This window comes from Phalangium opilio, unplaced genomic scaffold (assembly GCF_054372755.1).
Source record: "Phalangium opilio isolate 3A_F unplaced genomic scaffold, DU_Popi_V2 ptg000246l_1, whole genome shotgun sequence".
Taxonomy (NCBI): domain Eukaryota; kingdom Metazoa; phylum Arthropoda; class Arachnida; order Opiliones; family Phalangiidae; genus Phalangium; species Phalangium opilio.
In genome coordinates, this window is record NW_028324225.1 from 5,212,937 (window position 1) to 5,225,000 (window position 12,064).

Sequence of the window (12,064 nt, forward strand, 5' to 3'; positions counted from 1 at the left end):
GCTTATTAGTCTGAGGTGAGTGTTGCTTCCAGGTAGAGTGGCCAAGTGGTCTAAGGCGCTGGTTTAAGGCACCAGTCTCTTCGGGGGCGTGGGTTCGAATCCCACCTCTATCAGCCTATTTTCTTCTCTAGGATTAATAATATGAAGCTTTTGCTTAATAGACTGAGTTTTCTTTTGCTTTCGGGTAGAGTAGTAGGGTGGTCTAAAGCGCTGGTTTAAGGCACCATTCCCTTCGGGCGTGGATTCGAATCCCACATCTATCAGCCTACTTTGTTTTCTAGGATTAATAATAGGAAGCTTTTGCTTATTAGTCTGAGGTGAGTTTTGCTTCCAGGTAGAGTGGCCGAGTGGTTTAAGGCGCTGGTTTAAGGCACCAGTCTCTTAAGAAGGCGTGAGTTCGAATCCCACTTCTATCAATCTATTTTGTTTTCTAGGATTAATGATATGAAGCTTTTGCTTATAAGTCTGAGGTGACTTTTGTTTCCAGGTAGAGTGGCCGAGTGGTTTAAGGCGCTGGTTTAAGGCACCATTCCCTTCGGGGCGTGGGTTAGAATCCCACATCTATCAGCCTACTTTGTTTTCTAGAATTAATAATATTAAGCTTTTGCTTATTTGTCTGAGGTGACTTTTGTTTCCAGGTAGAGTGGCCGAGTGGTCTAAGGCGCTGGTTTTAGGCACCAGTCTCTTCGAGGGCTTGGATTCGAATCCCACATCTATCAGCCTACTTTGTTTTCTAGAATTAATAATATTAAGCTTTTGCTTATTAGTCTGAGGTGACTTTTGTTTCCAGGTAGAGTGGCCGAGTGGTCTAAGGCGCTGGTTTTAGGCACCAGTCTCTTCGAGGGCGTGGAATCGAATCCCACATCCATCAGCCTACTTTGTTTTCTAGAATTAATAATATTAAGCTTTTGCTTATTAGTCTGAGGTGACTTTTGTTTCCAGGTAGAGTGGCCGAGTGGTCTTAGGCGCTGGTTTAAGGCACCAGTCTCTTCGGGGGCGTGGGTTCGATTCCCACCTCTATCAGCCTATTTTCTCCTCTAGGATTAATAATATGAAGCTTTACCTTAATAGACTGTTTACTTTTTCTTTCGGGTAGAGTGGCCGGGTGGTCTAAGGCCCTGGTTTAAGGCACCAGTCTCTTAAGAAGGCGTGAGTTCGAATCCCACTTCTATCAATCTATTTTGTTTTCTAGGATTAATGATATGAAGCTTTTGCTTATAAGTCTGAGGTGACTTTTGTTTCCAGGTAGAGTGGCCGAGTGGTTTAAGGCGCTGGTTTAAGGCACCAGTCTCTTTGGGGGCGTGGGTTCGAATCCCACCCCTATCAGCCTATTTTGTTCTCTAGGATTAATAATATGAAGCTTTTGCTTAATAAACTGAGTTTACTTTTGCTTGCGGGTTGAGTGGCCGGTTGGTCTAAGGCGCTGGTTAAAGGCACCAGTCTCTTAGGAGGGCGTGAGTTCGAATCCCACTTCTATCAAAATATTTTGTTTTCAAGGATTAATAATATGAAGCTTTTGCTTATAAGTCTGAGGTGACTTTTGTTTCCAGGTAGAGTGGCCGAGTGGTTTAAGGCGCTGGTTTAAGGCACCATTCCCTTTGGGGCAAGGGTTCGAATCCCACATCTATCAGCCTACTTTGTTTTCTAGAATTAATAATATTAAGCTTTTTCTTATTAGTCTGAGGTGACTTTTGTTTCCAGGTAGAGTGGCCGAGTGGTCTAAGGCGCTGGTTTTAGGCACCAGTCTCTTCGAGGGCGTGGATTCGAATCCCACATCCATCAGCCTACTTTGTTTTCTAGAATTAATAATATTAAGCTTTTGCTTATTAGTCTGAGGTGACTTTTGTTTCCAGGTAGAGTGGCCGAGTGGTCTAAGGCGCTGGTTTAAGGCACCAGTCTCTTCGGGGGCGTGGGTTCGAATCCCACCTCTATCAGCCTATTTTCTTCTCTAGGATTAATAATATGAAGCTTTTCCTTAATAGATTGAGTTTACTTTTGCTTTCGGGTAGAGTGGTAGGGTGGTCTAAAACGCTGGTTTAAGGCACCATTCCCTTCGGGGCGTGGGTTCGAATCCCACCTCTATCAGCCTATTTTCTTCTCTAGGATTAATAATATGAAGCTTTTCCTTAATAGATTGGGTTTACTTTTGCTTTCTGGTAGAGTGGCCGGGTGGTCTAAGGCCCTGGTTTAAGGCACCAGTCTTTTAGGAAGGCGTGAGTTCGAATCCCACTTCTATCAATCTATTTTGTTTTCTAGGATTAATAATATGAAGCTTTTGCTTATAAGTCTGAGGTAACTTTTGTTTCCAGGTAGAGTGGCCGAGTGGTTTAAGGCGCTGGTTTAAGGCACCATTCCCTTCGGGGCGTGGGTTCGAATCCCACATCTATCAGCCTACTTTGTTTTCTAGGATTAATAATAGGAAGCTTTTGCTTATTAGTCTGAGGTGAGTGTTGCTTCCAGGTAGAGTGGCCAAGTGGTCTAAGGCGCTGGTTTAAGGCACCAGTCTCTTCGGGGGCGTGGGTTCGAATCCCACCTCTATCAGCCTATTTTCTTCTCTAGGATTAATAATATGAAGCTTTTGCTTAATAGACTGAGTTTTCTTTTGCTTTCGGGTAGAGTGGTAGGGTGGTCTAAAGCGCTGGTTTAAGGCACCATTCCCTTCGGGCGTGGGTTCGAATCCCACATCTATCAGCCTACTTTGTTTTCTAGGATTAATAATAGGAAGCTTTTGCTTATTAGTCTGAGGTGAGTTTTGCTTCCAGGTAGAGTGGCCGAGTGGTTTAAGGCGCTGGTTTAAGGCACCATTCCCTTCGGGGCAAGGGTTCGAATCCCACGTCTATCAGCCTACTTTGTTTTCTAGAATTAATAATATTAAGCTTTTGCTTATTAGTCTGAGGTGACTTTTGTTTCTAGATAGAGTGGCCGAGTGGTCTAAGGCGCTGGTTTTAGGCACCAGTCTCTTCGAGTTCTTGGATTCGAATCCCACATCTATCAGCCTACTTTGTTTTCTAGAATTAATAATATTAAGCTTTTGCTTATTAGTCTGAGGTGACTTTTGTTTCCAGGTAGAGTGGCCGAGTGGTCTAAGGCGCTGGTTTTAGGCACCAGTCTCTTCGAGGGCGTGGATTCGAATCCCACATCCATCAGCCTACTTTGTTTTCTAGAATTAATAATATTAAGCTTTTGCTTATTAGTCTGAGGTGACTTTTGTTTCCAGGTAGAGTGGCCGAGTGGTCTTAGGCGCTGGTTTAAGGCACCAGTCTCTTCGGGGGCGTGGGTTCGATTCCCACCTCTATCAGCCTATTTTCTCCTCTAGGATTAATAATATGAAGCTTTACCTTAATAGACTGTTTACTTTTTCTTTCGGGTAGAGTGGCCGGGTGGTCTAAGGCCCTGGTTTAAGGCACCAGTCTCTTAAGAAGGCGTGAGTTCGAATCCCACTTCTATCAATCTATTTTGTTTTCTAGGATTAATGATATGAAGCTTTTGCTTATAAGTCTGAGGTGACTTTTGTTTCCAGGTAGAGTGGCCGAGTGGTTTAAGGCGCTGGTTTAAGGCACCATTCCCTTCGGGGCGTGGGTTAGAATCCCACATCTATCAGCCTACTTTGTTTTCTAGAATTAATAATATTAAGCTTTTGCTTATTAGTCTGAGGTGACTTTTTTTTCCAGGTAGAGTGGCCGAGTGGTCTAAGGCGCTGGTTTTAGGCACCAGTCTCTTCGGGGGCGTGGGTTCGAATCCCACCTCTATCAGCCTATTTTCTTCTCTAGGATTAATAATATGAAGCTTTTCCTTAATAGATTGAGTTTACTTTTGCTTTCGGGTAGAGTTGTAGGTTGGTCTAAAGCGCTGGTTTAAGGCACCATTCCCTTCGGGGCGTGGGTTCGAATCCCACATCTATCAGCCTACTTTGTTTTCTAGGATTAATAATAGGAAGCTTTTGCTTATTAGTCTGAGGTGAGTTTTGCTTCCAGGTAGAGTGGCCAAGTGGTCTAAGGCGCTGGTTTAAGGCACCAGTCTCTTCGGGGGCGTGGGTTCGAGTCCCACCTCTATCAGCCTATTTTCTTCTCTAGGATTAATAATATGAAGCTTTTGCTTAATGGTCTGAGTTTACTTTTGCTTTCGGGTAGTGTGGTAGGGTGGTCTAAAGCGCTGGTTTAAGGCACCATTCCCTTCGGGGCGTGGGTTCGAATCCCACATCTATCAGCCTACTTTGTTTTCTAGGATTAATAATAGGAAGCTTTTGCTTATTAGTCTGAGGTGAGTTTTGCTTCCAGGTAGAGTGGCCAAGTGGTCTAAGGCGCTGGTTTAAGGCACCAGTCTCTTCGGGGGCGTGGGTTCGAATCCCACCTCTATCAGCCTATTTTGTTCTCTAGGATTAATAATATGAAGCTTTTGCTTAATAAACTGAGTTTACTTTTGCTTGCGGGTTGAGTGGCCGGTTGGTCTAAGGCGCTAATTTAAGGCACCAGTCTCTTAGGAGGGCGTGAGTTCCAATCCCACTTCGATCAAAATATTTTGTTTTCTAGGATTAATAATATGAAGCTTTTGCTTATAAGTCTGAGGTGACTTATGTTTCCAGGTAGAGTGGCCGAGTGGTTTAAGGCGCTGGTTTAAGGCACCATTCCCTTCGGGGCAAGGGTTCGAATCCCACATCTATCAGCCTACTTTGTTTTCTAGAATTAATAATATTAAGCTTTTGCTTATTAGTCTGAGGTGACTTTAGTTTTCAGGTAGAGTGGCCGAGTGGTCTAAGGCGCTGGTTTAAGGCACCAGTCTCTTCGGGGGCGTGGGTTCGAATCCCACCTCTATCAGCCTACTTTGTTCTCTAGGATTAATAATATGAAGCTTTTGCTTAATAAACTGTGTTTACTTTTGCTTGCGGGTTGAGTGGCCGGTTGGTCTAAGGCGCTGGTTTAAGGCACCAGTCTCTTAGGAGGGCGTGAGTACGAATCCCACTTCGATCAAAATATTTTTTTTTGTAGGATTAATAATATGAAGCTTTTGCTTATAAGTCTGAGGTGACTTTTGTTTCCAGGTAGAGTGGCCGAGTGGTTTAAGGCGCTGGTTTAAGGCACCATTCCCTTCGGGGCGTGGGTTAGAATCCCACATCTATCAGCCTACTTTGTTTTCTAGAATTAATAATATTAAGCTTTTGCTTATTAGTCTGAGGTGACTTTTTTTTCCAGGTAGAGTGGCCGAGTGGTCTAAGGCGCTGGTTTTAGGCACCAGTCTCTTCGGGGGCGTGGGGTCGAATCCCACCTCTATCAGCCTATTTTCTTCTCTAGGATTAATAATATGAAGCTTTTCCTTAATAGATTGAGTTTACTTTTGCTTTCGGGTAGAGTTGTAGGTTGGTCTAAAGCGCTGGTTTAAGGCACCATTCCCTTCGGGGCGTGGGTTCGTGTTGTGACGGCTCATGGAGAGAGAGAGAGAGCGCAAGAGGTAACAACAAAACAACTTTATTAAGATAAGACCGCCATCGGACCGAATGCCCTTTTTCATTGTTAAACTTTGGTATATATGTACAACTTAAAAAACATGTGACAAGTTAAAAAACGATAACATATTAGTAGGTTATTTTTTTCCATTATTGGAGGAGTTCCAACACCTCCCCTTTTAAGTAAAATCGTAGGACTTCTGGCGGGGATCCATACGGATGCGCTCGGGTATCTTCTTTACTCGTCCGGACCGCCGTACTCCCTCATCCTCGGAGTCTGCGTCTGGTATGTTGAACCGTACATGGCGTTCGGGAGCGGGCACTGTGGTCCCAGCAGGAACTCGGTCGGGATTCACTCTTCGGTCAGGGATGGGTAGATCGAATGTGTCCATGAATACGGAGTAGGAATTGCCCTTTTGATCGTTGTTCAGACGGTGGTAAAGTTGATTGGCATGGAACTTCTTGGTAGTGGCATCATCCATAAGAACATCATAAACTACGCCTTTGACCGCTTGAATTCTTCCTGGATACCATGTCTTTGACTGGTGTTGCCGAGCATAGACTAGGTCTCCGACTTTGAAGGTGCGTCGTCGAGCCCCATGATGACGGTTGAATTGTCGCTCCATGGTTGGATTGCGCTCTGATGACGAAGAGGCCGGAGGATGTAGAAGGTCTAGCTCGGTACGAAGTGTTCGGCCCAAGAAGAGTTCTGCAGGGCTTTTCTGGTCTATACTGTAGTTAGGCGTTGAGCGGTAGGACAGCAGGAAGACGTCTAGCATATACGGGACATCTCCTTCGCCCTTGAGTTTCTCTAATGCCCTCTTGAAGGTGTCCACGAAACGTTCCGCCTGCCCATTGGATTGCGGATGGTACGGCGGGGAGAAGATATGCTGGATCCCTTTCCGGGAACAGAACGAGGCGAAGTCGTGTGAAGCAAACTGGGTTCCGTTATCGCTCACCAGTACTTCCGGATAACCATAGCGTGCGAAAAGGTTGTTCAGGACGGATATGGTGGCGGATGACGTGGTGGTTTTCATGTCGAAAATCTCGGGATACTTGCTATAGGCATCGACGACTATAAGATACTGGTGGCCGTTATGGGGACCGGCGTAGTCGATGTGTATCCTCTGCCAGGCCTTCACGGCTTTCGGCCAGGAATGCAACAGAGTCTTGACAGGGAACTTTGCTGCAGAGCGACATTTGGAACATTTCTTCACGAAGTCTTCAATTTGAGCGTCCAGAAAAGGCCAGTAGGCGTGAGCGCGAGCCAAAGATTTCATCCTACTGGTTCCAGGATGTCCTCGGTGAAGTAGTTTCAGGACGGTTGCTCGTAATGGGTAAGGTATTACCACTCTATTCTGTAGAAGCACGCAACCCTGCTCGATAGTAAGCAGGTCCTTCCTTCTGTGGAATTGTTCGAGGGTGGTTGCCTCAGGTGTCGCTCGGATATTCTTTAATGTCGGCCACCCATTCCGAATATACCCGACGACCTTCTGTAAGACTGGATCCGCCTGAGCAGAGGATTGAATGTCTTGGAAAGTGACTGGAAGCTGTCGGACTATGGCCTCCACATCGTCTGTGACTTGGAGACTTGCAAGTACGATGTCGTCGTCCGGAGAGGAATGTGACGAGATAAGTCTGGACAGGGCGTCGGCCTGCCCGAAAGAGGTAGTCTTGCGATATTCTATCTTGAAGTCGTAGGCGATAAGAATGAGTGCCCAGCGTTGGAGACGGTTAGCCGTATGGACCGGTATGCCTTTCTTGCTTCCAAAGATTGCTAACAGAGGTTTATGATCCGTGAGCAGAGTAAAGCGGCGCCCATAGAGCATTTTATGAAATTTCTTGACCGCGAAGGTAAGCGCGAGACCTTCCTTCTCGATTTGACTATAGTTCTTCTCCGCCGGGGTCAATGCCCGTGATACATGAGCTACAGCTTGAATTGACCCATCTGGCATGCGATGTTGGAAGACCGCCCCAAGTCCATAATCGGAGGCATCAGCAGCGACAATGATGTCCAGTGTAGGATCATAATGTGTTAAAAGGAGATCTGATTGAAGCGTCATCTTCAGTTCCTCGAAAGCGTGCTGACATTTAGGTGTCCAAGACCAAGTCCGTTTGGATTCCAATAGTTCGTCCAGTGGTTGTCTCATGAAACGCATATTATTAACGAAAACCTGGTAATAGTTCACCATTCCCAAAAATGAACGTAATGTTGGCAGGTCAACTGGTGCTGGCATGTGGACAATAGCCTTGATCTTCTCGGGGTCGGGTCGTCGACCAGCGCTATCGATAATGAATCCCAGATATTTTATTTGTGTCATGAATAGTTTACATTTCTCGAGGCGAAGGCGGAATCCATAGTCTTTAATGCGGGAGAGTACTGCTTTGAGGTGTTGCTGGTGATCTTCGAAGTTACGACTGACAATGATTATATCATCGAGGTAAGCTGTTGCGAATTCAAGTCCAGCAAGCATTTGGTCCATTATGGTTTGGAAAATCCCCGGAGCGGATTTCACCCCAAACGGAAGTCTCTGATATTGGAAGTTTCCCAGATGAGTGGAAATGGTACAAAGCGGCTTAGAATCGTCGTCCAGTTCTACTTGTAAGTATGCTTCAGATAGATCCAATTGGGAGAAAAGTTTTCCCCCGTTGAGCGTCGCAAATATGTCTTCCGGCAGCGGTAATGGGTGTTGATTGAGTTCTATGGTCTCATTCAGGCCGGTGGAAAAATCTGCGCAAAGACGGGTAGTGCCGTTAGGTTTCCTTACGCTTACGATTGGTGCTGCCCAATCAGTGTGCTCGACGGCTTTCAGGACATTTGACTCTTCCAGGCGTTTGATCTCCATTTCGATAGTTTTGCGGGCGGCAAACGGAACTGGCCTGGCTCTACGGTATACTGGAGTGCTTCCGGGTTTGAGAGTAAGGCGAGCTTTAGCTTTGGTACACAGCCCCAAACCGTCCTCGAAGACATCCGGAAACTCGTTCTTCAGCGTCGCAATGCAGTCTGCTTCCCGTAATCTTTGAGGCGTTCCAGGTGAGGCGGTACAGAGATTAATGGCTTGAGTACCGAGTCGGGAGCATTGTCGTAAGCTATCCAGCAGACCGAAGAAATCCAGGGTTTCCACTCCCAGTAGGTTTAGGGATCCGTCTTTTGCCAAGTAGAAGCTGTGTTGAATTTCTGCGGGTCCCAGTTTAAATTTTGCCGTTGCTTTCCCAAGGAATGTAGTGCTTGATCCATCGAATAGCACTCCTTGCTCGCTGCAGGGGGTTAACTTCGGCTTACCAATTCGTTCGTAAGTCGCCTCATTGATAATGTTGCCTTCCGCTCCACTGTCCAAGTAGAAAACTACGGGAACGTTGTTAACCAAGAATTCCCCAGTTATGAGTTTCGAAGGTCGCATGGAATTCAGACTGACTGTATTTATCTGGCTTCTGTCTGGTTTCCGGTGTCCGGATACTCGTTTCTGATTTTCGCATTGACTAGCGAGGTGACCTGTTCGAGAGCATTTATGGCATTCAGTCTTAGCGTGCGTGCATTCCCTGACCCAGTGCATCTCTCCGCATCGAAAACAGGCGTATGGTGGCGGTTTCGAAGATCGTTGAGATGACTTGGCTCTCCGCTTCTCGGGAGATCTGGAAGGATGCCGTACAGAAGTCTTCCGACGACGGAAGCTGTTGATCGGCGTGGCCTTTGCTTGGAAAACCGTCTGTTCAGTCTTCGTAGCGACGATGGTCAGGACTTCGTCAATGACATTCTTGAGCTCAATGTTGGTCTCGGTATTTAACCGTTGCAGGATTCTGGTTCGTATGGATTCGTCTTCTGGTCTGGACAATCCACATAGGGAAACTAGAATTCCGAATTGATCTTCGGTCAAATCGGAGAAATTGAAGCGCTTTAGAAGTAGTTTAACGCGGTTGAAATACGGGCCATAATCTTCATCCAATTGACGCTGGATTCGCATTAGGTTGAATCTTTCTATGAAGAGTGTCTGTTTCTTCCCGAAAAGTTTCTTGAGGTTCTCTACTGTCGTGGCATACGGATAGTCGGTTGGCTCTTTGGGCATACAGGACCGATAATACTCGCTGAATGCTTCGTTAGACAGTTTCGAGACCAGATACTTGACTTTGGCAACGTCGGTCAGATTTGGGACACTTATATCCACGAGATAGTCAAATCTCTTCAGCCATTGATCCAATTTGTCGCCATCGTGTTCATCCGGCTCGAAGATTGGAATGTCAAGGCAAGCTATCGTGGATGTGGGTGCTGGAGTCGAGGTTGACGGACCGGAGGTTCCTGTTGTCTGGAGGAGAAGGTCTATGATCCTTTGGTTCTGCTTTTGGGCCGCTAATTGCTGCTGCATAAACGCGGTCAACACGTCTCCCAGAGCGGACGAGGAGTCGGAGGATCCGCTTTCCTGCTTCGGCATGTTTTCGGAATCAGTATCGCGACTTTACCCGAAAAAACCGTAACGCGACTATATCCGAAGACCGTAAAACGACATCCCACCTCTATCACCACTGTTGTGACGGCTCATGGAGAGAGAGAGAGAGCGCAAGAGGTCCAACAGTTCGAATCCCACATCTATCAGCCTACTTTGTTTTCTAGGATTAATAATAGGAAGCTTTTGCTTATTAGTCTGAGGTGAGTTTTGCTTCCAGGTAGAGTGGCCAAGTGGTCTAAGGCGCTGGTTTAAGGCACCAGTCTCTTCGGGGGCGTGGGTTCGAGTCCCACCTCTATCAGCCTATTTTCTTCTCTAGGATTAATAATATGAAGCTTTTGCTTAATGGTCTGAGTTTACTTTTGCTTTCGGGTAGTGTGGTAGGGTGGTCTAAAGCGCTGGTTTAAGGCACCATTCCCTTCGGGGCGTGGGTTCGAATCCCACATCTATCAGCCTACTTTGTTTTCTAGGATTAATAATAGGAAGCTTTTGCTTATTAGTCTGAGGTGAGTTTTGCTTCCAGGTAGAGTGGCCAAGTGGTCTAAGGCGCTGGTTTAAGGCACCAGTCTCTTCGGAGGCGTGGGTTCGAATCCCACCTCTATCAGCCTATTTTGTTCTCTAGGATTAATAATATGAAGCTTTTGCTTAATAAACTGAGTTTACTTTTGCTTGCGGGTTGAGTGGCCGGTTGGTCTAAGGCGCTAATTTAAGGCACCAGTCTCTTAGGAGGGCGTGAGTTCCAATCCCACTTCGATCAAAATATTTTGTTTTCTAGGATTAATAATATGAAGCTTTTGCTTATAAGTCTGAGGTGACTTATGTTTCCAGGTAGAGTGGCCGAGTGGTTTAAGGCGCTGGTTTAAGGCACCATTCCCTTCGGGGCAAGGGTTCGAATCCCACATCTATCAGCCTACTTTGTTTTCTAGAATTAATAATATTAAGCTTTTGCTTATTAGTCTGAGGTGACTTTAGTTTTCAGGTAGAGTGGCCGAGTGGTCTAAGGCGCTGGTTTAAGGCACCAGTCTCTTCGGGGGCGTGGGTTCGAATCCCACCTCTATCAGCCTACTTTGTTCTCTAGGATTAATAATATGAAGCTTTTGCTTAATAAACTGTGTTTACTTTTGCTTGCGGGTTGAGTGGCCGGTTGGTCTAAGGCGCTGGTTTAAGGCACCAGTCTCTTAGGAGGGCGTGAGTACGAATCCCACTTCGATCAAAATATTTTGTTTTGTAGGATTAATAATATGAAGCTTTTGCTTATAAGTCTGAGGTGACTTTTGTTTCCAGGTAGAGTGGCCGAGTGGTTTAAGGCGCTGGTTTAAGGCACCATTCCCTTCGGGGCGTGGGTTAGAATCCCACATCTATCAGCCTACTTTGTTTTCTAGAATTAATAATATTAAGCTTTTGCTTATTAGTCTGAGGTGACTTTTTTTTCCAGGTAGAGTGGCCGAGTGGTCTAAGGCGCTGGTTTTAGGCACCAGTCTCTTCGGGGGCGTGGGTTCGAATCCCACCTCTATCAGCCTATTTTCTTCTCTAGGATTAATAATATGAAGCTTTTCCTTAATAGATTGAGTTTACTTTTGCTTTCAGGTAGAGTGGTAGGGTGGTCTAAAGCGCTGGTTTAAGGCACCATTCCCTTCGGGGCGTGGGTTCGAATCCCACGTCTATCACCCAACTTTGTTTTCTAGGATTAATAATAGGAAGCTTTTGCTTATTAGTCTGAGGTGAGTTTTGTTTCCAGGTAGAGTGGCCGAGTGGTCTAAGGCGCTGGTTTAAGGCACCAGTCTCTTCGGGGGCGTGGGTTCGATTCCCACCTCTGTCAGACTATTTTCTCCTCTAGGATTAATAATATGAAGCTTTACCTTAATAGACTGAGTTTACTTTTGCTTTCGGGAAGAGTGGCCGCGTGGTCTAAGGCCCTGGTTTAAGGCACCAGTCTCTTAGGAAGGCGTGAGTTCGAATCCCACTTCTATCAATCTATTTTGTTTTCTAGGATTAATAATATGAAGCTTTTGCTTATAAGTCTGAGGTAACTTTTGTTTCCAGGTAGAGTGGCCGATAGGTTTAAGGCGCTGGTTTAAGGCACCATTCCCTTCGGGGCAAGGGTTCGAATCCCACGTCTATCAGCCTACTTTGTTTTCTAGAATTAATAATATTAAGCTTTTGCTTATTAGTCTGAGGTGACTTT

General features: G+C 45.8%; 20 non-coding genes across 20 annotated transcripts; all 20 read left to right on the forward strand.

Annotated features, from left to right (window-relative positions):
- The first annotated feature begins 31 nt into the window (after positions 1-31).
- Positions 32-113, forward strand: TRNAL-AAG (transfer RNA leucine (anticodon AAG)). Its single transcript has one exon. It is a non-coding gene; the product is annotated as a tRNA-Leu (tRNA).
- A 220-nt stretch (positions 114-333) lies between these two features.
- Positions 334-416, forward strand: TRNAL-AAG (transfer RNA leucine (anticodon AAG)). The gene has a single exon. It is a non-coding gene; the product is annotated as a tRNA-Leu (tRNA).
- A 525-nt stretch (positions 417-941) lies between these two features.
- On the forward strand, positions 942-1,023 carry TRNAL-AAG (transfer RNA leucine (anticodon AAG)). Its single transcript has one exon. It is a non-coding gene; the product is annotated as a tRNA-Leu (tRNA).
- A 221-nt stretch (positions 1,024-1,244) lies between these two features.
- Positions 1,245-1,326, forward strand: TRNAL-AAG (transfer RNA leucine (anticodon AAG)). Its single transcript has one exon. It is a non-coding gene; the product is annotated as a tRNA-Leu (tRNA).
- A 374-nt stretch (positions 1,327-1,700) lies between these two features.
- Positions 1,701-1,782, forward strand: TRNAL-UAG (transfer RNA leucine (anticodon UAG)). Its single transcript has one exon. It is a non-coding gene; the product is annotated as a tRNA-Leu (tRNA).
- A 70-nt stretch (positions 1,783-1,852) lies between these two features.
- TRNAL-AAG (transfer RNA leucine (anticodon AAG)) lies at positions 1,853-1,934 on the forward strand. The gene has a single exon. It is a non-coding gene; the product is annotated as a tRNA-Leu (tRNA).
- Positions 1,935-2,308: 374 nt separating this feature from the next.
- Positions 2,309-2,389, forward strand: TRNAL-AAG (transfer RNA leucine (anticodon AAG)). Its single transcript has one exon. It is a non-coding gene; the product is annotated as a tRNA-Leu (tRNA).
- Positions 2,390-2,459: 70 nt separating this feature from the next.
- Positions 2,460-2,541, forward strand: TRNAL-AAG (transfer RNA leucine (anticodon AAG)). The gene has a single exon. It is a non-coding gene; the product is annotated as a tRNA-Leu (tRNA).
- A 523-nt stretch (positions 2,542-3,064) lies between these two features.
- On the forward strand, positions 3,065-3,146 carry TRNAL-UAG (transfer RNA leucine (anticodon UAG)). The gene has a single exon. It is a non-coding gene; the product is annotated as a tRNA-Leu (tRNA).
- Positions 3,147-3,216: 70 nt separating this feature from the next.
- On the forward strand, positions 3,217-3,298 carry TRNAL-AAG (transfer RNA leucine (anticodon AAG)). The gene has a single exon. It is a non-coding gene; the product is annotated as a tRNA-Leu (tRNA).
- A 372-nt stretch (positions 3,299-3,670) lies between these two features.
- TRNAL-UAG (transfer RNA leucine (anticodon UAG)) lies at positions 3,671-3,752 on the forward strand. Its single transcript has one exon. It is a non-coding gene; the product is annotated as a tRNA-Leu (tRNA).
- A 221-nt stretch (positions 3,753-3,973) lies between these two features.
- On the forward strand, positions 3,974-4,055 carry TRNAL-AAG (transfer RNA leucine (anticodon AAG)). Its single transcript has one exon. It is a non-coding gene; the product is annotated as a tRNA-Leu (tRNA).
- Positions 4,056-4,276: 221 nt separating this feature from the next.
- Positions 4,277-4,358, forward strand: TRNAL-AAG (transfer RNA leucine (anticodon AAG)). Its single transcript has one exon. It is a non-coding gene; the product is annotated as a tRNA-Leu (tRNA).
- Positions 4,359-4,732: 374 nt separating this feature from the next.
- TRNAL-AAG (transfer RNA leucine (anticodon AAG)) lies at positions 4,733-4,814 on the forward strand. The gene has a single exon. It is a non-coding gene; the product is annotated as a tRNA-Leu (tRNA).
- A 374-nt stretch (positions 4,815-5,188) lies between these two features.
- On the forward strand, positions 5,189-5,270 carry TRNAL-UAG (transfer RNA leucine (anticodon UAG)). The gene has a single exon. It is a non-coding gene; the product is annotated as a tRNA-Leu (tRNA).
- A 4,828-nt stretch (positions 5,271-10,098) lies between these two features.
- On the forward strand, positions 10,099-10,180 carry TRNAL-AAG (transfer RNA leucine (anticodon AAG)). Its single transcript has one exon. It is a non-coding gene; the product is annotated as a tRNA-Leu (tRNA).
- A 221-nt stretch (positions 10,181-10,401) lies between these two features.
- Positions 10,402-10,483, forward strand: TRNAL-AAG (transfer RNA leucine (anticodon AAG)). Its single transcript has one exon. It is a non-coding gene; the product is annotated as a tRNA-Leu (tRNA).
- Positions 10,484-10,857: 374 nt separating this feature from the next.
- On the forward strand, positions 10,858-10,939 carry TRNAL-AAG (transfer RNA leucine (anticodon AAG)). Its single transcript has one exon. It is a non-coding gene; the product is annotated as a tRNA-Leu (tRNA).
- A 374-nt stretch (positions 10,940-11,313) lies between these two features.
- TRNAL-UAG (transfer RNA leucine (anticodon UAG)) lies at positions 11,314-11,395 on the forward strand. Its single transcript has one exon. It is a non-coding gene; the product is annotated as a tRNA-Leu (tRNA).
- A 221-nt stretch (positions 11,396-11,616) lies between these two features.
- Positions 11,617-11,698, forward strand: TRNAL-AAG (transfer RNA leucine (anticodon AAG)). Its single transcript has one exon. It is a non-coding gene; the product is annotated as a tRNA-Leu (tRNA).
- Positions 11,699-12,064: the final 366 nt, after the last annotated feature.